This window comes from Natator depressus, chromosome 1 (genome assembly GCF_965152275.1).
Source record: "Natator depressus isolate rNatDep1 chromosome 1, rNatDep2.hap1, whole genome shotgun sequence".
NCBI lineage: Eukaryota > Metazoa > Chordata > Testudines > Cheloniidae > Natator > Natator depressus.
The window spans coordinates 216078278-216103505 of record NC_134234.1 but is presented as its reverse complement, the minus strand read 5'-3'; the positions used below and the strand labels follow the sequence as shown (position 1 = coordinate 216103505).

The 25228-nt window shown below is 39.6% G+C and overlaps 1 long non-coding RNA gene across 2 annotated transcripts in view; it reads right to left on the bottom strand.

Moving 5' to 3' along the window:
• Positions 1 to 25228, bottom strand: part of LOC141975315 (uncharacterized) — a 139813-nt gene that overhangs the window by 7807 nt on the left and 106778 nt on the right. For both annotated transcript variants that reach the window (XR_012635893.1, XR_012635894.1), the window contains one exon: positions 5561 to 5640. This is a non-coding gene — a long non-coding RNA (uncharacterized LOC141975315). The remainder of the gene's footprint in view (positions 1 to 5560; positions 5641 to 25228) is intronic.

Sequence of the window (25228 nt, the reverse complement as noted above, 5' to 3'; positions counted from 1 at the left end):
ACTGGCTTTAGATACTCTGTTAAGTTTGCTCCACCACTAAATATCCATGGTCATTTTTGTTCAATAAGGGAAATTATGAACCACTTGCTTTCCTGTTAGGTAAAATTACTTACTGGAATAGAAAATCTTTTCAAGGATAGCCTTTGTCCCTTATTTTATTAAAATGTATTTATAAACAGAATCAAATAGTGATTCTTGTTTGCTAGATTTGAAATCGTCTGCACTGCCATTTCCAAGTTAACTTTTTCAGCTTGTTTTTTGTTGCTGCCTTACATTTTAACAAAATGCCCAAAAAGTCTTCTTGAAAACTGAATATCCAACATTTGAATTTGCAAAAGTGTCTATAACTTAATCTGACTTTGACCTTCACTAATTTCATCTACTTTTGAATAAGATTAACGTAATTAATCATAACTTTAAGTGACAACATATCTATAAATATTGTTTAATTTCCTAATAGAGGGCTTTATGTTTTTTGTCAAAGAAATATACAGGCAGGCTTAATTTAACAAAAGAATCACATTAAGTACCTTACTGTCTATTCTTAGTTTTCTCACCCATAATGACATTCAATCTCAGTATGATTTTCTATCTCACCAAAAGTTCACAGAGTACAAATGCATCACATTAGCAAATTTAAACAAATAAGCTATGCTAAAATCTATCAAAATTTATACTATGAACATTCCAAAATATATGGACCATTTGGGACTAATTGCCCTTACTTAAATTAATAGGGCAACCTAACATTTATCCAGGCACCAAACCCCATATGCAAAGTTGTCTACTGTAACTCTGATCAAATATTCTTATCATTTCAAAATTTCCCTTGCTTAAATAAGAAAAGTGAACTTCCATTTATTTTTGAAAGTCTACTGTTCTATTCATAATACCTGATTAAAGACTTTGCAGTATGTTCTATAAACAGTTGTTCTAACACTCTCTTTCTGGGTAATGCACTGAAATGAAATATTTTGTGTTAACCCATATCCGATCTTTATATTTAGCAGTTTTCTTTCTTACTAATTAAGCTGCTAACTGTATAAACAAAAATCAATATTTGATTTCTTCTATGAGCCTGTATTGGCCACTTTGCGAACTTGATTCATTTGCACATAAATGCTCTGGAAGGCAAATTGAATCAACTAATATACGTACGTACACAGACCTTTAGTCAAACATATTATGCACTTAAGATGAATTCAGTATAAATCACCATCCTAGCCACACAATTAAATACTATAAGCTTCCTTAACCCTCAGCTCAGACTTTTCTAATCTCCAAAAGAAAGCAAAGCCAGATGGCCGAGAACAAATGCTAAGAACCACACAGGGCCACGGAAAATACCTGAAGTTCTTAGCAATACAGTGAAAAATACCTTCGGTTTCAAGTTACTGATATGCCCATATAGAGCAGGATGCATCCCACATTATAGGCTAGTTAGTCCACCTGGTACTAAATTAAGAAGTGTATTTTCTTGTCAAGGGTAGAGATGACTAAGATGCTATACATTTAACACAATTCTTGATGTGGCAACTGAAATGATCATCTGCAGAAACAATGTACCACCTGTTCACCAAGGCCAACACAGAGATGGTGCATTTAGGTATGTGACAGTGCAAACTGTATTCTAACCATTACATTTGTAGCATCTTCAGATGGATACCCTTTGAGCCAGGCCAGTGGTTTAGGGGCAGCACAACTGGCTGCCAGATGGGTAATCTCAGATTAGCTAGGTCTCAGGCTTGGCCCCTCATTGCCAGGCTGTGAATGGCAAAAGAGGAACCACTGTCCTCATTTTCTGGGTGACTGTTTAAGAGCAGGACTCATGGGACTTAAAACAGAACAATACCCAGCGCTCCTTAGCTAGAAGGACCCAGCATTTGAAGATGGTGTGTAGGATGAGAGCCTCCAAAAGATATCACTTGCGAAACACACAGGGATGAAGTACCACTGACTTCTAAATAACCCCTATCTACTGCATTTTGTTGATAACATTTAGTACACAGTAAAATCAAACAGGTTTTCTGCACTGCAGAACCACAACAGCATGCCATACAAATTTATATGTTGTAGTACTCATTAATAGGATAATTCAACAGACAGCGGGGAGACTGCCACATGATTGCAGGCTTCCTGAAACATAATTTGTCAGTTTCAATTTAGACTTATCCAAATAAATTCATGAAATATTGTCTCTTCCATTTGCCAGGAGAGAAGATATTGATTTAAGGCGTTCACCTTCCATTTCTGGAGACTTGGATTCACATTTTAGGTTAAATTACAGGATCAGATTGGTTTGGTTGTCTAAAATGAGCCCTTTGAGGAAAACACTCCACTTCACAAAGCCACCACAACAGTCTTGAACAAGTTGGCACCCACTGCTCATGAGAAGCCCAGAACTTCACGGGTTTAGACTGAGGTGTATTGGCAGAGCTGTGTGGGGACATATAACTGCAGCAGCAGGAGCTGTTATAGTTCCAAAATTAAATGTACTGGCATAGATGGGGGACAAGAGTTTTGAACTGTAGTAGCAGGGTGTGTTGTAGGGCAGGACGGAGGTGCATTGACAGATCTGGTAGGAGAGGCTTGAAATAGCAAGCGGGCTGCCGGGCAGGATTGAAGGGCATTGGCAGAGCTGTGTGGAGAGCCCAGGACTGGAATAGCAGTGGTTGCTGAAGATCAGTGTTAAGGAACATTGGTAAAGCTGGGATGGCACCCAAGAAACATAACATGGTAGGTCAGATCAAGACCAATGTGCAACATCAAAATCGGGCAGATACTTTACCTAATTGACAGAGAATTTTACAAGATATACACAACTTTCATTTGAGTGCAGCAAAACACAAAAGGATGAAATGTTCTGGTTAAAAATAATCAGCACTCAATAGCAGCATTCAGTGGTACCGCAGCCCACTGAAAATAGTATATGGACACACAAGAGTCTCAGAGCTTCAGTTTAACACAACAGATGTTTCTGTAAAAGGGGGGAACTTTTGAACAGTTTCTACAATGCAAATGGAGCCAACTCCTGTTGCAAACAACTTTGAAAACCTGCTAGTTTATATTCAGCACTTCTCTAAAATCCCACAGATTCATCATTCTACACCAATGTTTACATTCTGTGTAGTCAGGCTCAGACAAAGAGCATCTCAGAACAATTGACAGAGTTACCATAATGAATACAGAGACAAAGATTAATAAGAAAAAAAAAAGAAAAAATGGTATAAACCAAGGAAGAAAAGAAAGATTTTCAGGCAAGAGTTCAGGTGAGAGGGAGAGTCGAGGTACAGTGATACAGGAAGGCTGTCCCAGGTAGTAGGAACTGCAGAGCAAGTCTTGGCCCCAGCAATACTGACACTATATGGAGAGACAGAAAAGAGTCCAGTGGTGGATGAGAAAAGGAATCAGAAATTTGAGCAGAGAGAGAAGGTCTGCAACAGGATGGAGTGAGTTCATGAAGTTCACCACACAAGAAGGGTCACTGGAAAGTTGGGGAAAAAATAGCAAGGATAGCAACTAAAAAGATACAACAACAGAGATTTAAGACCTAACTATGGACAACCTAGAAAAATGTTACTTGGGAAGGAGATGAAATAGAGATTTAATACCATTATACTGCATGAAGTTTGGAGGGATACCTAAGGACTGATCACACAGAACAAGAGCAATAAGACCAGGAGTAATGTACTCGTAGACTTTAACGTCAGAAGGGACCATCATGATCATCTAGTGTGACCTCCTGCACATTGCAGGCCACAGAACCTCATTCACTCACTCCTGTAACAGACCCCTAACCTCTGGCTGAGTTACTGAAGTCCTCAAATCATGATTTAAAGACTTCAAGTTACAGAGTCTCCATGATTTACACTAGTTTAAACCTGTAAGTGACCCATGTCACAGATTGCAGAGGAAGGTAAAAACCCCCCAGGGTCTCTGCCAATCTGACCTGGGGGAAAATTCTTTCTCAACCCCAAATATGGTGATCAGTTAGATCCTGAGCATGTGGGCAAGACCCACCAGCCAGACACCTGGGAAAGAACTCTCTGTAGTAACTCAAAACCCTCCCCATCTAGTGTCCCATTTACTAAAAACTAATGGCAATATTTAGCACAGGAAAATATTTCTAAGGAGTCAGAGTAATGCAGCACTGGCATGAATGGCCCAGTCTGGTAACAAGTTTATATCTTAACAGGGATTCCAGAAAGAAGTGAGGCAGGATTCATGTAGTGAAAAATCATGAGTGATATTCCTGAGTGACCCCTTTCAGCCCCAACCTTCTGTGAAACCTGCTCAGAAGATTCTCTGCCAGATTCCCTCACCTTCCATGATGGAAATGTTTCAGTACATTACTACTGAAGCTCACTGGTGCATGAGTCGTCCAGTGCCCTATGAGGTCTCCCATTCCCTTCGGCTGCTAAAAGTTATTTCAGTAAGTGGGTCAGCTAAACAGAAAAGCCGGTGGCTAAGCCAGAGACATGGCTCTTAACTTCAATGCTGACTTCTCCACAGCAGAAATATCTATCCAAATTGGACTTTTAATATCCTTCTACCTTAAAAATAAACCAACAAAACTACATTTTCATTTACTTTTGAGATGCGTTTTTTATTTCTGAATTATAACCTTGAATTGAAAGACATTAATATTATAATTGCTTTTCCTAATCATCAGAAAACTGTTGACCTTTAATTCTGATAAAACAATTTTGTACTGTGCTCTATTGAAACCTACTTGACATTTCAATTTGCTTGCATTTCCCCCCCTAATATTGTTCAAACGGGGATGCCTAGTAGCTGGCTGACTTCTCACTCTTGTTTTCCAAGTGTACGTGACATTAGTTTGCTCAAAATAGTCGTTACACTTTGAATCTGCTTGCTGGAGCATTGTAACAACTCCTCACGCTCCCTGGCTGATAGAGGAAAATCAATTTTGATCCCTCAAAAGCAAGAGCTAGTCTCCAACTTAACATACCAATTTGGACAATTGTGACTGAAACTGAATCAGGAGTCATTTGTCATTCCAGTCATTTTACATTTGTGCTGACATCTTAAGGACTAGATTATATGTATATTTTTAAAAGGTGGAAGAAAAGAGACTAAACTTCATTCACTCTGAAAAGCAGTTTGTCAATTACATTAGAAAAGTAGGGAAGATTGATGGGGACAACAAAAACGTAATTCGGGTTTATTAACCTGCAATTAAAGCAGTACAAGGCATTATAAAAGAATATAAAAAATTTCACTCAATTGATTTGGATCATTTTAAATGGTAAATAGGTCCTGCCCTTCTTTAATTTATCCTGGTCAAAACACATGAATTAAAAGACTCCAGTTTTAATGATCTGTAATCAAAGTACAGTAATAGGAAGGTAAAATTTGTAGGAAACATGTACATTTTCCCATAGGGCACAGATTTAGCACTGTAAATATTCCACGCAGGTACAAGAGAGGGGAAGAAAAAAAAGCTTACGGTAGTGCTGAAAAGATGCACTATGCACATAATGCAGTAGTACAGAGAACTCTAACAAATGAAGGCAAATGAAAAAAAGGCAGTACTCACCCAAAACATTAAATTGAAAAGGAACATCATGTATTTCAAACAACACAGGCAGCCTCTTGCCATGTTGCACTTCTTAAATTCTAAAAGGAAAACAAAGGATAGATCCAGGTAAAACACCACATATTTGCTGCCTTTGGGTGCATTGTATTTGTCACTTTTTATGCCAGTCCCAGTTCCAATGCCAGTCCCTGTTCCAGCCCTGGTGTGGCTCTGTGTGCGTGATCCAGCAGTGCCGTAAAAAGCTCCAGCAGTAAAACCTCGACCAAACTGCCTGCCTGAGGTAGAAGGTTTAGCAAAGTCCGAGTCCTTGCTATCCAAAGATGGACTACGGTGAATTGAAGAATCCTCACTACTTGACTTCTCCATGATCTCTCTTTTCACAGTTGTCAGATTTAATGACTAGCATCTCTCAGCATTAAACGCAGTGCCTTGTGAACTCCACAGTCATACAAGGATGATTTTTCTTTATCTTAATAAACAAATCACATAACCATTGTAGAATTTATTGCAATATTCCCTGCATTGCTGCTTTTTTTCTCTTTCTTTTTTATACCTAAGTAAGCTGTACAATAGGTATCTGCAGCTTTGATTTATGCACCAGCATCCCATGCAGGAACAATCTCATGACGTCTTGACGAATTGGTTATGAATAACTTAGCTTTTTATTTAAAACAGCCATAAACTCTTTCTTCCCACTCTTAGTCCCCAGTCCTCTGATCTATAGACAGCAGATGGTCCTTATATCCATTTCCAAAAGGGTTGTCCAGTACATCTGGAAGACTTTCTCCAGCCTGAGCACTTTTCTTGCTCTCTCAGCTCTCTTCTCTGCCTCACTCTGACTGTTTCTCACATGCTGCTGTTTTTTTTTGTTACCCGTTTGCAGTATCTCATTCAGTAATCAGCTATTGGAGCTCACTCTCAGTGTTGCACTGCTGTTGATGTGAAATCAACCACTGGGCATTTCCCACAGAAATCCCTGACCTAACTATCAAGTAATACATCCACTCTCTTGATAGTCCCTCCCCTCTACTTTACATCTAACCAATTAGAACAAGCCTTCCCCCAAGGCATGCCTCCATGACATAATACCTTTAATAGGATTAGTATTACTCTTTGACTATACAAGTGCACAACAGAAAATCTCTTTAAATGTCAAGTGCTGTTTATGGGCAAGAATCATGAGGTAATGATACTCCTTTAATGTAATAAAAGTCTGTAAAAGTAAGAGTTAGATATACAGAAGCTAACAAACCCCCAATGAAATTAAGAGTAACTATATACTTTTACATTTTTTGCAGCTTAAATGAATGGCATGGACAAGCAACTGGAACCGGCTAGCACCTAGTGTTCGTCTAATAGGCACATTTCTCAGTTATACACGCACATAGTATGACGTCATCAACTGTGATATAATTAACCATAACATGAAACACAGAGCTGCTGTCTTTTTACAGGGTAATCAATCAATCCTAAATCTCCTGAATGTTACAGTATCTGAGCCTGCAGCTATTAACCCACTATTTAACTGGTATGACAGAGATTACTCTTGCACAGTGGCTCTCAACCTTTCCGGACTTCTGTACCCCTTTCTGGAGTCTGACTTGTCTTGCGTAACCCCAAGTTTCACCTCACTTAAAAACTACTTGCTTACAAAATCAGACAAAAATATAAAAGTGTCAGAGCACACTATTACTGAAAAATTGCTTACTTTCTCATTTTTACCACCTTATTATAAAATAAACCAATTGGAATATAAATATTGTACTTAAATTTCAGTGTATAATATATACAGCAGTATAAACAAGTCACTGTGTTAAATTTTAGTTTGTACTAACTTCACTGCTGCTTTTTATGTAACCTTTTGTAAAATTAGGCAAATAACTAGATGAGTTGATATACTCCCTGGAAGACCTCTGCATGCCTCCAGGGATACACGTACCCCTGGTTGAGAACCATTGAGCATACAGTATTCTCTCAGACTTCTTTCATTATAAATAATGTCTGTGAACTAGAAACTCTGACCTGAATGCTCTATTCTCTTCTAGACAGCAACAATTCTAGGCAGTGCAATGCCTCATGGCGTGACTCTACAACACAAGTGGGATAATGATACCAAGACTTCCTATAACACAGATACAGTGTTAGCTTTCTCATGTTATCTGGAAAACCTACACTAAGCGGACTCACCTGGAGCATGTGGGGTTTTCTGGGTTTGCTTGGTGTTTTAAAACTGGTTTCACATTAGCTATGCATGTTCATAAACTGGCATAAGAAGAGCACAAATCATTGTGTAAAGGAACTGTCCACACAAAAGATACAAAATCCATGCAAAAAAACCCATCGTTAACAGATCATTAAGTTTGCATAGTGAAGCACTCAAGCCAGGAAATGCAAAAATTGTGCACAACCTTAGCTCTGACCTCTCATGTATACACACTACAACACAGCCTTTAATTATGTAACCACATATATTAAGAAAATAATAGGGCTGTCTATTAATCACAGTTAACTCATGCGATTAACTCAAAAAAATTAATCGCGATTAAATCGTAGTTTTAATCACACTGTTAAACAACAGAATATCAATTGAAATTTATTAAATATTTTGGATGTTTTTCTACATTTTCATATATATTGTATTCTGTGTCGTAACTGAAATCAAAGTGTATATTATTCTTGATTACAAATATTTGCACTGTAAAAGAAACAAAAGAAAGAGTATTTTTAATTCACCTCATACAAGTACTGTAGTGATGAAAATGTGATGAAAATGCAACTTACAAATATAGATTTTTTTTGTTACGTAACTGCACTCAAAAACAAAACAATGTAAAACTTCAGAGCCTGCAAGTCCACTCAGTCCTACTTCTTCTTCAGCCAATCGCTAAGACAAACAAGTTGGTTTACATTTACAGGAGATAATGCTGCCCTCTTCCTATTTACAATGTCACCTGAAAGTGAGAACAGGCGTTTGCATGGCACTTTTGTAGCTGGCATTGCAAGGTATTTATGTGCCAGATATGCTAAACATTCGTATGCTCCTTCATGTTTCAGCCACCATTGCAGAGGACATGCCTCCATGCTGATGACGCTCGTTAAAAAAATAATGCGTTAATTAAATGTGTGACTGAACTCCTTGGAGGAGAACAGTATGTCTCCTGCTCTGTTTTACCCACATTCTGCCATGTATTTCATGTTATAGCAGTCTCAGATGATGACCCAGCACGTTGTTTGTTTTAAGAACACTTGGCATTTTGTCAGATTTGCAATGAAAGAAGATACCAATGTGAAATTTCTAAAGATAGCTACAGCGCTTGACCCAAGGTTTAAGAATCTGAAGTGCCTTCCAAAATCTGAGAAGGATGAGGTGTGGAGCATGCTTTCAAAACTCTTAAAAGAGCAACACTCCGATGAGAAAACTACAGAACCCGAACCACCAAAAAAGAAAATCAGCTTTCTGCTGGTGGCATCTGACTCATGTAATGAAAATGAACATACGTTGGTCCGCACTGCTTTGGGATTGTTATTGAGCAGAACCCGTCATCAACATGGACGCATGTCCCCTGGAACGGTGGTTGAAGCATGAAGGGACATATGAATCTTTAGCACATCTGGCACGTAAATATCTTGCGATGCCGGCTAGAACAGTGCCATGAGAATGCCTGTTCTCATTTTCAGGTGACATTGTAAACAAGAAGCGGGCAGCATTATCTCCTGCAAATGTAAACAAACTTGTTTGTCTGAGCAATTGGCTGAACAAGAAGTAAGACTGAGTAGACTTGCAGGCTATAAAGCTTTACATTGTTTTATTTTTGAATGCAGTTATTTTTGTACATAATTCTACATTTGTAAGTTCAACTTTTATGATAAAGAGATTGCACCACAGTACTTGTATTAGGTGAACTGAAAAATACTATTTCTTTTGTTTGTTTTTTCACAGTGCAAGTACTTGTAATCAAAAATAAATATAAAGTGAGCATTGTACACTTTCTATTGTGTGTTGTAATTGAAATCAATACATTCGAAAATATAGAAAACATCCAAAAATATTTAAATAAATGGTATGCAATTATTGTTTAACAGTGTGATTGTTTTAATTGCACGATTAATCATGATAAAAAAATTTTAAATCGCTTGACAACCCTAGAAAATAATAATCCATTTTTTCTTCAAGCTTAGATCTATATGCCCAGCAGCACCTTGTAATATGTTGTCATCCTTATATACTAATACTAAATTTATGATCAGATCATCATCAAATGCACTACAAAATGAGCAACAACTGGTTAGGCAGTAGTACTGCTGAAAAGGATCTGGGGGTTATAGTGGATCACGAATTGAATACAAGTCAACAATGTGATACAGCTGCAAAAAAAGCTAATATTCTGGGATGTATTAACATAAGCATCATATGTAAGACACGGGAGGTAATTGTCCACTCTACTCGGCACTGGTGAGCCTCAGCTGGAGTACTATGTTCATTTCTGGGCACCACACTTACAAAAGATGTGGACAAATTGGAGAGAGCAACACAAATGGTAAAAGATTTAGCAAATTTGACCTATAAGGAAAAGTTAAAAAAACTGGGCATGTTTAGTCTTGTGAAAAGACGACAGATGGGGGACCTGATAACACTGTTCAAATATATTAAGGGCTGTTATAAAGAGGACAGTAATCAATTGTTCTCCATGTCCACTGAATGTAGGACAAGAAGTAATTGGCTTAATCTGTAGTAAGGGAGATTTAGGTTGCATAGTAGGAAAAACTTTCTAATTATAAGGATAATTAAGCACTGGAATAGGCTTTCAAGGAAAGCTGTGGAATCCCCATTCTTGGAGGGTTTTAAGAACACGTTAGACAAACATCTGTCAAGGATGGTCTAAGTTTACTTGGTCCTGCCTTAGAGCAGAGGACTGGACTAGATGACTTCTCAAGGTCCCTTCCGGCCCTACATTTCTATGATTTTATAAAGATATGATGTATCTGCAGTGACAGACAAGTTCTACAAGTTCTGCTTTCTGTAAAGTATTTTAATTACCTTGCCATGAAATATGCACTATACATAACACTGATTTGTCTCTCTTCTCTGAGCACAGCTCCAACACTGACAGACTCCAATCCAGTAATCAAGCACATGAATAACTTTACTCACTTAAGTAGTCCCATCACAACTCACGTGAGTGAAGTTATTAAGGTGTGTATGTGTTTGCAAGATAACATCCCAGTGTGTTTAAGCACTAGGTGAGAAATGGTTTCACAGACAAATACCTTAACAAAATTGTATTAAAGAGTGAATATCCTAATATTTATTTTATTTTTTGTCATGATGGGACATGACATGATGGGAACTGTATTTGCCTCTCTCGTGAGCTATGCTCAGGGGCCAAGATTTTCAAAAATAGGAGCCTAAAGATAAGCTCCTAAATTCAAATGTACGCACCTGTCTGAGAAACTTGGGAGCTGCTGGATGATCAGCAATTTTGAAAATTGGTAGGGTATCTAAATATGATTTTAGAAGCCCAACTATTTTAGAAAATGTTGGCCACGGTGTCTTCAAAATGTTGTTCTAATGTTTTCATGCTGAATTACAGATAGTTGCTTTAAGATCTTTTAAACTGTTTTTTCCTCCATTTTAGTGAGAGTTTATTGTACAGAATTTGCCCCGGTGTCACTCAGATCTGAAAGTTAATATATTTCTAAACTCCCAAGTTAAGCTGTACATTTTTTCCCGTAAGCTGACATATAAATGTAGGCATGCTCCTAACTGACAAATACTTAATTGTATTAAACAGCAATAACATTTACACTGAGGTGTACTAAGGAAGCACAACTGATAATTAAGGTTACGATTTGGTTACAGAGGTCGCGGAGTCCGTAACTTCCGCAGATCTCCGTGACTTCAGCCCACAGCTGCAGGGAGCTGCAGGGTATTCCCACCTCCTGTGGTGGCTGGGAGTTGCAGGGTACCTCCTGCCACAACGGGTGGCTGGGGGGAATCCCCCTGCAGCTCCCCAGCCGCTGGGGCAGCGGGGAGGAATCCCCCACAGCTCCCCAGCCACAGGTTGGGGTCCCTCCCAGCTCCGAGCCACAGTAGGGCACGGTGCTTGCACCCTCCTCCCTCCCTGTTTTGTCATGGAAATTTTTAGTAAAAGTCCAGGACAGGTCATGGGCAATTAACAAAAATTCAAAAAGCCGTGACCTGTCCGTGACTTTTACTAAAAATTTCCATGACAAAATCATAGCCTTAATGATTGTATCTTTAGCACAAATTTTACAAATTTTGCAAATTATATATATATGTGAAAACTCTCACCTTTGGTAACCTAAAGCTCTCTGCCTCAGTTTCTCCATCTGTAAGTGGTGATAATTATTTATTTACCCACCCTGAGGTTCAAACACTGAATGGGATGTTTATGTGTTTTAAATTGACTCCGTTCATTGGATTTTTTAATTTTTTAAGTATGAAAACATTTTTATTGGGCTTAAGTTTTTTAAAAGCTTGTTTTTACAACTTTTCAATATCAGGCCATAGCTGAGTTGACAAAGTATTATGAAAGACTTGTTTTCTTATTAAAAGGGATTTGCATGAACATTTCCATTTCATTTCACCGAAACTCATCGTTTGTTAGAAGATAGCAATGGCTGATTTGCATCACAGGTTCTGCTTAAACATTCTGTTCCGTTGAACTTACAATAGAATGAACAATTATTGCTTGCCTGACTGTCTTTGTAATGTTGTATCTCCTGCAATGTACTCTTATTAATGTCTCAGTCAAGTAATAACATTATATTTACCTGTCCCCTGCTGCCTACTCTGAGTGGCCTTGTGCCTTGCTCCTATACTACACAACACGATGGAAAATATAAATCAGTATATGTTTTAACAAGGGTACAGGAAGGCTTTCCCCTTGTGACTTCCAGTACTTTCCTCATGTGGAATTGTTTCCATCCTTGTATCATTTACCCTACCTTTAAATGTCATACATTCATGCAGGAGTATTGCCAGTCCCAAGTATACAAAAATCATGAAATTGGGTTAAAAATCATAAGCTTTTTAAAAATACTATATTTGGATGGGTTTTTTTAATTTGTCTTCTGATTTTTAAGTTTTTCATGGTTCATGTTTTAAAGGTTTTCTCAACAATGACTAGAAATTTGCCTTTTTTTTTTTAATGAAAGCTCAGATTCTCTCATGATCCCATGACTCCATGATCTGGGGCTTTAAGAAAAACATCAAATATTACGAGACTTCAAAGTATATTATTTAAAAGTAACTTAAATTTGACCTTGTCACCATAAACGCATATTAATTCCCCAATCTTGCAACTCTCTTTGCAAAGCCCTGGACCTGCACAGAACCCCAATGAAGTCAGTAATGATTGGCATCAATGCAAAGGGGCATCCTTGCAGATCTAATCACAGGCTAAGCAAATATACTTTTGTGTACTGAAGTGTGATCTAATGGATATGGCACTAGACTGGTAGTCAGGAGATCTGGGATCTACTCCCAGCTCTGACACAGGCCCACTGGTTGACTTTGGGCAATTTTTTTCACTACTCTGTGCCTCCGTTTTCCCATCTGTATAATGGGGAATAATGATACTGACCTCCTTTGTAAAACTTTGAGATCTACTCATGAGAAGTTCTCTATATTATATTATATTATATTATATTATATTATATTATATTATAAATGCTAAGAGTTAAATGAGGTATTCAGCACCATACCAATTACAAATAAGGCTACGTTTTAGTCACAGCTGTTTTTAGTAAAATCATGGACAGGTCATGGACAATAAACAAAAATTCACGGCCCATGACCCGTCCATTAGTTTTACTATATACCCCTAACTAAAATGTGGGCGGGGTGCCGTGGATGCTCGGCAGGGGGGTGGTCTGGGAGTGGCACGGGTGCTGGGGGAGATGGCCCGGGACTCCCGTTGGTGCTGTGGGGTGGAGGTTTGCAGGGCAGACAGAGGCTCCCTACCCAGCTCCGTGTGTCCTTGCAGCTCCTAGGCGGCAGAGGGGCCAGGGGGCTTCACATGCTAATCCCGCCACAAGCACCAGCTGCGCAGCTCCCATTGGCCGGGAACCACAGACAATGGGAGCTGTGGGGGTGGGGCCTGCAGGCAGAGCGCGGAGCCCCCTGGCTCCTCCACCTAGGAGGAACTGCAGGGCAATGCCAGTTGGAGCCAGGGAGCCCCCCCATCCTGAGGTAAGCGCCCCCTGGCACCTCCCAACCCCCTCCCCCTCCCACACCAGGTCAGGCAGCCCCTGAGCCACCACCAGACACTGCAGAAATCACGGAGGTCACGGAAAGTCATGGAATCTTCTACTTCCGTGACCTCCATGACAGACTTGCAGCCTTAATAATAAACAATATATGAGGTGTTTTTTGTTTGTTTAATATAAATCCTGGAGTCCCCCTTGAAATGGAGACTGGTGAGTTTTGCTTTGCTTCATGTTTCACAATGCACAGTTCTGTGCTGTCACAGCTAACCTAGCAGCACTCAGCCTTGCTGACTGTGCAGCTGGCCTAGACAGATAAGTGGAGGTTTCGATAATATTATTGTATACCATATGGAATTAAGCCATGCGATAAAGATATATATTTTAAAAACGTTTTCTGATCCCACTTTAGGCTAGCTCCCATTTTCCCCCACGACTGAAGGGCCTGTGGTGACATCACAGAAGGACAGGGGTTGGGATGGTCAGAAGAATGGAACTGTCCAACACAACTTGGAAACAAACAAGGGGAAACCGGATTTAAGTAAACATTAAGTTGATTGTTTACTTTATACCTCTTGTTATTTAGGGCAATCAACACAGAGAAATAATATTTAGTTCATGTTTTGTTCACATCTTTATAGAACACCTTTGACATCTCATCGGAAGGCTCTGATGGCTGGGAATAATTTGTGGCAGGTATAAAAAAGCAGCAAACATGGTGAGATCTTTACGCATTTGTGATTTGCAGCAAACCCAAAAGCATTTTATTCTTCTGTTTATTACTAAAGCCAATAGTCTCACACTTGCGCCCCAATCGTTAGCCACCTGATTCTATATTTAAGCACCTAAATAACTGACTTAGTTTTCAGGGGAGCTAAGCACCCAAAATTTCCGAGTGAAACCAATGAGAACTGCTAAAGCTCAGCACCTCTGAAAGCTAGGCCACTTAAGTAAATGCCTAACTTTAAGCAACCACGTTTGAAAATTTTGGCCTAAGGCACCAACACTCTGAGCTTCTGAATGGTCTCTCCTCCCACTGAGGAGAAGGCTAACAGCATCTCACAGAATCAGGCCCTAGCAGCACTCAATTAATTTACAAGCTCCAGTTCATTTGAGTCTTTTTGCCACTTGAATCGGAGGCCAGGCAGCAGCGCTGGAGATTACATCTGGCTTATTCCTGCTGGAACACCAACTCGGCATTTGCATGGCTCGATTAATAAATTATACCAAACTGTTTTCTTATCCTGACAAAATCATCCCTCTGTTACACCAGGTGGCTTCTTAAAAACATACTGTGTGCTCACTGGTCATTTGCCTTCATTCTGCATGTAAATGAGACTTGACTGGCAAATACTGCAGTAAGGCCATTTAGCAGCACCTAAGGCTCCTCTGCATGTTAGCGTGACCTTACAGTAAAATGCACTCTCCTCTCCCACACCATCTCAGATGCCCTTCTTTTGAATAATTACAGCATGGAAAACATTCAGAATCCTCTTAGGTGTTTCATTAATCTGATACAAATTGTATTGAATCATGAGGTTTTCTACCAAAACATCCATTTCATACTCACATTCAAGTGTGTAGCACACAGACAGTAAAGGAACAAACAGATTTAAGACTCCAGTCCACGGCTCTCGAAATTAAGGCCCAGCCTATCACAAAGATGAGCATTTAGGACACTAGCCTGTGTATGGATACATAGCACAGAGTGCTGCATATCTGAAGGAAATCTACAGGAGGTGGAGGAGCGGGGGCTCAGTGTTGGTAAGTTAAAGAGCAACTGAAATTTGTTCTGTCACTTACTTAGATTGCTCCGATATAGCTCTTTCTAATGCAGTAGTCCACAATTCCAGGCTGATGCACACCCAGTAATTGCCAGCTCCTGCAATTTTATTGCAAGCTTCAAGTTATTTGGTGTTCTTCTCAAAGCCCTAGTTCCTGAAGGCATGTGATTGCACAAGAATCAGAACTAAAGGAAGTAAGTTTCCAGCCCTCATGATTGCAGACAATGACCCCCAAAAGGCTCAAAAACCAAAAGGGAAAAAAAAAAAAAAAAAAAAAAAAAGAACCTAATCACTGTAGCACCTGATCATCTCACAATCTTTAATGTAAAAAGAACAGGAGTACTTGTGGCACCTTAGAGACTACACATTTATTAGAGCATAAGCTTTCGTGGGCTACAGCCCACTTCATCGGATGCACAGAATGGAACATATAGTAAGAAGATAGATATATACATATAGAGAAGGTGGAAGTTGCCATACAGACAGTAAGAAGCTAATTAATTAAGATGAGCTATTATCAGCAGGAGAAAAAACTTTTGCAGTGATAATCAAGATGGCCCATTTAGACAGTTAACAAGAAGGTGTGAGGATACTTAACATAGGGAAATAGATTCAATATGTGTAATGACCCAGCCACTCCCTGTCTCTATTCAAACCCAAGTTAATGGTATCTAGTTTGCATATTAATTCAAGCTCAGCAGTTTCTTGTTGGAGTCTGTTTTTGAAGCTTTTCTGTTGCAAAATTGCCACCCTTGACCATCCGCAGGCACATCTGCCCACAGCTCCCAGTGGCCACGGTTTGCAGTTCCCGGCCAATAGGAGCTGCGGGAAGCAGCGGCCAGCACGTCCCTGCAGCCTGCGCCACTTCCCACAGCTCCCATTGGCTGGGAACAGCGGACCGCAGCCACTGGGAGCTGTGCGTGGCCGTGCCTGTGGATGGTCAACGTAAACATACTGTCTTGCGGCCCGCCAGCAGATTACTCTGATGGGCCGCAGGTTGCCCACCACTTGTCTACAGTGCTCGGGAAGGTGGTGTAACTAAATCGGTGTAGAGAGGCGGGCACCAAATTTAAGTGAAGACACTTCCACAGCTAGGTTGATGTAAGGCAGTTTAGTAAACTAGCTAACCGAGTAGCATAAACCAGACAGCTAAGAGTAAAAGCCCAGGGGAGCCAGTGAGGAGCAGGTTGTGTAACCAGCAGCGCAAATGCTGGGGGAACAGCAGGAGCTGAGGGCAAGCAAGGAACTAAGGGTAGGAAAAGACTCACTCTGAGGATCACATAGGCTGTCACTTACTGAAGCCCAGCAGAGGATGTGGACCAGCAGCGTAACCAGGTAACAACACAAAGAGGTCCCCAATATGAACAGTGGGCAGTGCCCAGAATACCAGAGGAAGACCAAGATCTGACATGGGAGAACTATGACACTATGTCCCTCCCAGACAAGAGTAAGCTTAGAGGCAATTAGAGTACTAAATCAAAGGAACCCTGAGGGAGCGGCTTTGTTCTTTCTTTTGGAATGACTCCTTGGGACATAATTTGGAATTCTCTATTTTCCTTTTGTAACTAACCTCAAAGCAATTGTGCCTAGCATAACTGCATTCTTTCTTTCCTCCCAGCCTTCGTAAACAGTCCTCTTACTTCACAAAGTGTGTGAGTGTTTACTTGGATCTCACCAAGAGCTAGAGTCTGTGTGGGACACTTTACAAGCAAAGGTCCTTGCTCCCAGGAGTTCATCTAGATTAAATTACACTGCTAACTATATTAAACATAACTAAAGATTTTACAGGCAAACAATCAGACTGAGTTATAAGAACTGCATGTGGCATAATAAAACCACTGCTAGAAAATTTTCCCCCACTGTTTAACAAGAGAATTCCTTTTGGAGTTTTCCACAATATAATTCTCAACATGGGGACCACATGGCTCGGGTACAGCAAGAGAGACTTCACCTCTACTCCGCTGGATATTATCTGGCCCAAGTCATCCCCATCTGCTAGCTGTTTGGTGGCTTCTGTGAAACTCGGTGGGTCACAGTCAATGGGTTTCAGGCCAGTCCGCAATGGACAAGTGTCCACATCCCAAAAGCCACCATTACAATTGACCCTCTCATTGACAGTCTCAGTAAAAGCTGTACGCATTTGATTAGCCATGGACATGGAATCCCTGTCTCATCCTGGAGGTGGTTTTTCCAAGTTTGAAGGCTCCATTGCCAGGATCTGTGCCATACCTATCTGCCTCCAACACCTCCAATCAGTGCTGTCTTCACTTGAAAACTGCATTTTAAAAAATTATGGCTATTATTATTATTGGAGAGAGAATTAATTGATTTGTTTCCATAACACAAAGACCCAGAAATAAACATCGCAGTGTCTCAGACTCACAGACATAATCCATCCCTTCCACTCATGGTACAGGAGTCTAATTTGTCTGTATAACAAACTATATTTATACAATTCACATTGACAAAACATACAATTTTGCCTCTTAAAATGGAGTCCCCACTACGTACACCAACATCCATACATGAACAAGAAAATAGTCCACTGTGCCAAACATCCAATGGCATTTGGTCAGCAGTGTTCTGTTCAAGAAGACTGGCTGCCAATAGCATACGCTAGGGTTCTGGATTTGATTTCACACTCCAGGCTCCACATACAGCATAAGAGACGAGGTGTCGCCATGTCTCAAAGTCAGATAATGAAATATCTGCAATCAACGTCATGAGATGCTATTCTGCTGCGATCAGATGCTGCTGATGAAATGACATGCTAATGCAGAGCATATATGGGGTATGAATGTCAAAGATCAGACTAGGGGTCTGAACCTAAAAATAGAGGATATTTTGTAGAGCTGCATGCCAGTTTCCTCAATTCAGTATCAGTTGTAATAATCCACCACCTAATAAATGGCTCGATACATTCTAACAGCCAGAGCTGCACTCCATGATACTCAGATAAAATATTAGCAAATAAACACTTATCAGTGTGTTCAGGCTGAGGCAGCTAGTGAAAGATAATTCTAGTAGGCACAAATCAAGTGAAATGTGATGAACACTGTGGTTTATTACTATGCATCAGTGAAAATTTACTGACCAAGCAAATCCAAGATTTCTAAATGCTCACAGAGGACAGAGATATGCATGCTTGAAAATCTCTTGCTCTTTCTGGCAAAACATCAAACACTGTTTTGAACTAATCTGGCCAGCATTTTATGACTGTCCAATCTAGACTTTAGCGTAGGAGAGAAAACTTCCACTAACCACCCTGTGCTTCATGTTAAGCCAATCATCATATTTTTCAGATCATCTTCACAGGCTTAAATGCTACATTACTCTCTGTGCAAAAAAAATTTTTTTAAATTACATATTGAATCAGCAAATTTCCTTATCTCCGTCATAAGCAATGCTTTGAGATTATAAATAAACTCCATATTTTTAAAATTCAATTTATTTTTACCTTATTATGCTGTTTGTTTACATTTTGCAGTTCTCTCCACTTGGATGATGAAAACCGACTACTACTCAGCGGCAGTTTTGATTACAGTTTTGTCTCGTCAATTACACTGAAAGTCTCACACACTAGCAGAAAGCTACACTGTTTGCATTGCAAACTACAGGGAACTTTATTTGTAAAAAAACCCTGCATATTTTCAGTTCATAGACAGATTTCTATTGGTATAAATTTGTTTTTAAAAAATTAAACGAAACCTCATTTTGAACCAAATTAGACCCAAAATGACCCTTCAAAGACAGATTTTAGAATGTAATTCACCATCACAACATTTCCCTCCAGGAACTATAATCTGGAAAGTCTATTCTTTTCATTCATTATTATTTGTTTTGTGGGGCCGGGGGAAGGAGGGGCATTGTGCTAAGCACTGTACAACACAGAACAAAAAGATGGCCCCTCCCTCAAAGAGTTTACAATCAACAAGAAACAATAGGGAGCATGAGAAAACAATTGCATTGAAAAGTTAGAATGACATTCCTAAAGCAATCAGATCAATTATCTCACCAGCAGCTTTTAAGAAAGTAATATCTATATGAAGATAGGAGCTGCCATCACAGATCAGACCATTAGTCCATCTAGTCTGGTATTCTGTTTGACAGTGGAAAGTACCAGATGCTTCAGAAGAAGAGTTAATCTATGCCCTGAAGCAAGAGAATTTGTATCCCTTCTAATTGTTTTTCTCTCATCTTGCATAACTGGGAATATGTTTTCATATCCACATAAATAGCTAATCCTTTTTAAATTCTACCAAGATCTTGGCCTCACTATCTTCTGGCAGTGAGTTCCATAGGTTTACTATGCATTATGTAAAAAAGTGCTTCCTTTTATCTGCTTTCAATGTGTATTATTCATTATTTTGTAAGCCTCTATTACATCCCCTTTTATTAATCTCTCCATTAATCTAAACAGTTCTAATCTTTTCAGTCTTTCCTAATATGGAAGTCTCTCCATGTCTCTAACCATTTCAGTCACCCATCTCAGGCCCCCTTCTATCTCTGCTGTATGTTCTTCTGAAATTAGTAATCTTTTCTGATATATTGAAGATTAGACCCTTTTTAAAAGGACATAGGTTTAAAAATCATACTTTAATTTAATCAGCTATGTTTCTAACTACACCCTACATTAGTACAAGTGAAGTTAATTAGATTTGATAAATGCCTTTTCACAGTTTGTACTCTTTCAATAAATATTAGGTTTGTTTTTTTTAAAAAAAAGACAAGCTACTTAAATGTGGGGCCTACAAGGTAATACCCTGGTAGTCTCAGTTCTACACCCTATGTGTAGCATTTTTTACTTGCTACAGTACTTTTAATTGTGAACTTGTAAAGGTGTTCATTGTAAAATGGCAAGCGGCCCTGTTGTCAAGACAAGGCTTCGCTGTAAACTAGCTGACATCAGCTAAACCAAACCTCGGCAGGCAGAGTGATGCAAATACATATGTAGCACCAGTTATTGTCTCCTTTCCACAACACCAAGAGGTACATGCAGAGAAATGATTTATAACTGTACATACAAACAGAGATTAGAGGAGGTGAAGCTGTGCACAGTGCAGAAGATGGAATATACAGATAACGGTGGGTGGACCACAGCATTGCCAACCCCAAGTGTTCCAACATCACAAGTCAGGTCCTCAGAAATCAAGAGATTGGCTTAAAAATCTTGAGATTTTAAAAAAGAATACATTTTGGCTTCTTTTTATTCACCTTCTGGTTTTTGAGTCTTTAGATGTCATGTTTTCAAACTTTTTTCCACAACCTTGAGGGATTAACTTTTTTTTTCTTTCCTTCAATGTAAGCTGAAATTCTCATGTAGCCCCATGACTCCAAGAGCTGGGGCTTTAAGAAACAAATCAAATATCAGGAAACTCATGCCATAACTGAGAGAGTTGGCAAGATTGGTATGAGATTATTCTTTTCTCCTGACCTGCACCATATGAGCTTGTTAACAAGGGAACTCTCCTACCTATGTTCTGCCAGTACTTCAAGTTCTCTGGGGGAAAAAAGAGAGTGTTAGCTCCTTGGGCAGGGTCTGTCATTTTCTATAGGTCTGTACAGTGCCTAGCACAACGGGGTCCCAACCTGGTTGGCCTCTAAGTACTGTTACAATATAAATGATAATTAAAAAAAAAAAAATCCACCAAATAGGACTTCACAGGAGGAAAGATCCAAGAGGATAACAAATAACTTCACAAGCAAGTAACAATTTTACAAGGCAACACACCTCTCTCGAAGCTGCTTAGCTGCACTGTGATAAAGACACAATTCCCGGCACATTCCTTTCATAACCTCCATTCCTTCACTGCTCAAATATTCATTTTTTGGCACTTAAGTGTAAGCAGGTGTGATCCCATGAACAGAGGCATTTAATACCAATACGTCAGGGCTGGCACAGAGACAACAGAGACGTCTGCAATGGAGAGCACGCTTTCAGCATTAGCAGAGGCTCCCTTTCTCATTAACCCACCACTGCCCAGAGCCTCCAGCTTAAGAGGAGGCTGACTGGCTTTTGAGTGGAGAATGGCATCCCAGATAGATGGGCATAACTAATGGAAATCAAGAGACTGTTTATAAAATGTGGTTTGTGAGGACACGATTTTGAGCCAAAACTCACTCCAGGCTATATGCTCAGTTTAAGGAGCATGCCACAGTTGTCCAAAGTACACAGCAGATTCCAAACCTATCCAGTGAATTTAGCGTTTGTGAAAGGTGCAGGACCACAACCATGAAGACAGGAGCCCTCAGCAAAATAGGCTAAGTCCACGTAGCAGGCATGGCTGTGGCAGGGCTGTGGAGCAGAAACCTTTATAGACATGAGGCTAATTCAGTCTCCATGGCCCAGTTAATCCTTGGCCTTCCTCTTGAGACTACCAACTGTGATAATGGGTTATGTTGCTATACTGTTTTTTCCCCTTTTCCTTTCAAGGGAGAAGTTCCTGCAGCCACAAAGAATATTTTGGAATAATTCAAATTAAGTACAGGGTAAAGACTGGGGACAATAAAAGATGAGAACCATAAAAGGAGGCTTCATTCATAATAGTACATTTGAAGCACCCCTATGTAGAATGACTTCAAACAAGCCATTGCACTGGGACCAACATTCATCCTGCTAGATTGACTGAACCCTATTCCATAGCTTTAGCCTAGTTTTGCAACATTTCTCTGAGGCAAGCTCTCCTGTCTCCAGCTCATCTGTATTTATTTTAATTTTATATATTTATTTAGATTTATTTAATGGATCTCATTGGGGCATTTGCATCTTCCTGCTTGTTCTGCGGCATTACCATGGGATATTGTCAGCTTAGACATGAACCAGAGGATGTGACAGTACAGCAACAGCCTTGCTATTAAATCTTTTTTTTTTTTTTTTTCCTTTTTGGCAAAGAAAAGTCAAATTTGAATCCCAGAGGAGGCAGATACTGTATCCATTTTACTCACCTCACAAGACTGCAGACTAAATGGTTCTCATTTATTTGGTATGAGGAATGGTGTAAAAATGAAACCAAGGTAAACCTCTTAGTGTAATCCAGCAGGTTTATATAACAGTGCTGCTAGTCAGGAGCTTCATGATCACCCTGTCAACTCTTATTACTAGGGTGTGAGAGTTTAAAAATGACAAAGAAGGAAAGGGGGGAAAAATCAGGTCAAAATTCTATAAGGTGCAGTCTATCAATCTATAGAAATTATGTAGCAGCTGAACCACCTGGTCTACGCTATAAGCCATGTAACTTTCATTGTGTATTAATTAATGAGCCATTTCAAATGGAGAAGTATTACTACAATATCTAATCTACAGTTTTATGACCTTATCTGCATTGAGGAGGACTCATTTACACTTGGCGAGAATGCCAGGCGCTAGCTGCAATACCAGGCATTCAGAGCCTAACATAGGGTGTAAAGAATGGAAGCAGGCATTTGACTGCCTTCCAAGAGCCCAGCCCACATTCACTTCAATTTTGAAAATGCCAATGGCACCATCAGAGAGACTAGGGGGCAAGAGGACCAAATTACGTTTGGTCAGTGCCCAGTGATTGAGAACCTCCCTAAAATTCTTCATAGCAGTGCTTAAAAGAAAAAAAATAGATATTTTGGAATAAGCTATGTCATTCAACCTTCTCTGATCCATTTAGGCATGTAACAAGTATGCAGCAGTTATGGTATGAAATATCGATTGGCCTTTAGCAGCAGCACTTTGTACATTCATCAAAGGAAAATATTTTCCATTTGCAAATTAATTGGGACGCTGGCATTTTGTTTCAGAAGCAACTGACATGTTGCTTCATCCTATGTACTACACATTCATCTTAGAGAGGAATCTATCAAACGTGTTAATAAATGCTTACAAAGTTGCATGCCTTTTGTCCGGGTGGATTTTTAAAAGGCAAACTAAATTAAAGGCTTTGGAAGCAAAATGTAAAAAGCCACAATCCCATGAAAGCAAATGCTGGGGATTTGGTAAAATACTGCCCCTAAAGAGCCAGATTATGGTGCCACCAAAAAACAACTGTGGATAGCAGCTATTTCCAGTAGCATTGCTGACATCTATGCCCAGCTCACCTTCACTAAAAAGGCCTTTCAGAGTTTTAAAAGTAAGACAGGTAACCAGTAGCTTTTTAGGAAGGGTATATGCACTGCCAGGTAAGTTTTTATCCCCAGTCTCAGTTACTATCAAGCAGACCCACCGTTAAGCATGGATATCACTGCCTCTGAAGCGAAAGGAAAGAGCTTTGTTCAAAACTGCTCCACGGATTTTATCCAACCTACTTCATAGGCCTTCATGCCCCATCCACCCCCTGGTACTGGCCTCCTTCCTGTCCTGTCAAACAATCCAGCCAAGAACGACACAAGAACCTTCTCGTACCATCTGGAACAGCCTTTCTATATCGCTCTGCATTATGAATTCATCATCTCTTTTTGCAACCCTATCTGAAACCCAACATTTCTTCCTCCCCACTAGCTACCTCTCAATTTCTTTTCCCCTCTACTTCTCTGACTTTATTACAGAACTCTCGAGTACATTATTATTTCTATAACACTGGTATGGAAGATAGAATACAAAACTTTATTACTAATGTGGCCACTCCTTTCCGCTGCAAACTGAAAGAAAACTTAGCCCACTCATCCTCCCTTAAAATCAAGATAAGAAGGTGTCTTCCGGTCATTTTTCTTTTTTTAAAAATATGTTGTACTCAAATGTGCAATATTAAAGGGTAATTCCAATCTGAAAAGTGTAAACTGTAAACATTGCATTTTGGCATCCCATGCTCACTGTATGTCACTCATTTCCAGATCAAATCAGCGCTGCTTACAAGGTGCTTTTTCAAACTCGACCTGAATTTTTTCTGCCCCATGCAGTAAGCAGAGATACTGCAATTGAACCTTAGTTCACAATACAATTGATTTTGATGAGCCGGAACAGAATCCAGCTCTCTCCCCCCAAGAGCCACACTGTTGGGCCTCTGTACAGTTAACAGGAATATACAGTAATAAAGCTTATTTTAAATCAGTCAAGTCAGCAGCTAGGGCTCTCTGAATATTCAAAGAGAACAGATCAGTTGAGTCAGAAGGTGCCATTTTTCCTTTTTTGCATAGTCGCTTTTCAGAAGAGAACGGCATTTGATACCTGTTCTATAATTTGAATCTGAGCTTACTTGTTTACTGTGGTGCAAACAGAGCTGAGAAAGCGTCTTCATCTTTTCAAAATACTTTGTGCTGCCAGTTATTCCAGGTCAGTGCCTCTCGGACAATACCTATTACTGCTCAATATCCAAACTTCCAAGTCATACTGTACACATGCCTAATTTTTGCCCTTAGCTAATATGTCTGCTGTGTTTATATAGGCTCTCACAAACATCAATGGGCTCTAATTGGATCTTTTAGACTACATCAATACCCTAGCTATGGGGGGGGGGGGGGTAGAGAGAACAGGATGCTCATTAATGAGTTGTTCATGTGCATTTTAGCTTTCAAATGTCTGCCTCAAGATTATCCCAGTTTACTACTTTATAAGTCTATCTTGTATTTAAAATTTAATTAGCTTTTCTAAATCATTCAAATAACAAGAAATCTAAGGATCACAAAAATGCTCCTTTGCTGTATCTCACACTCTCACAAGAGGCAGAAAAAACCTTGTAACTTTACACACTTC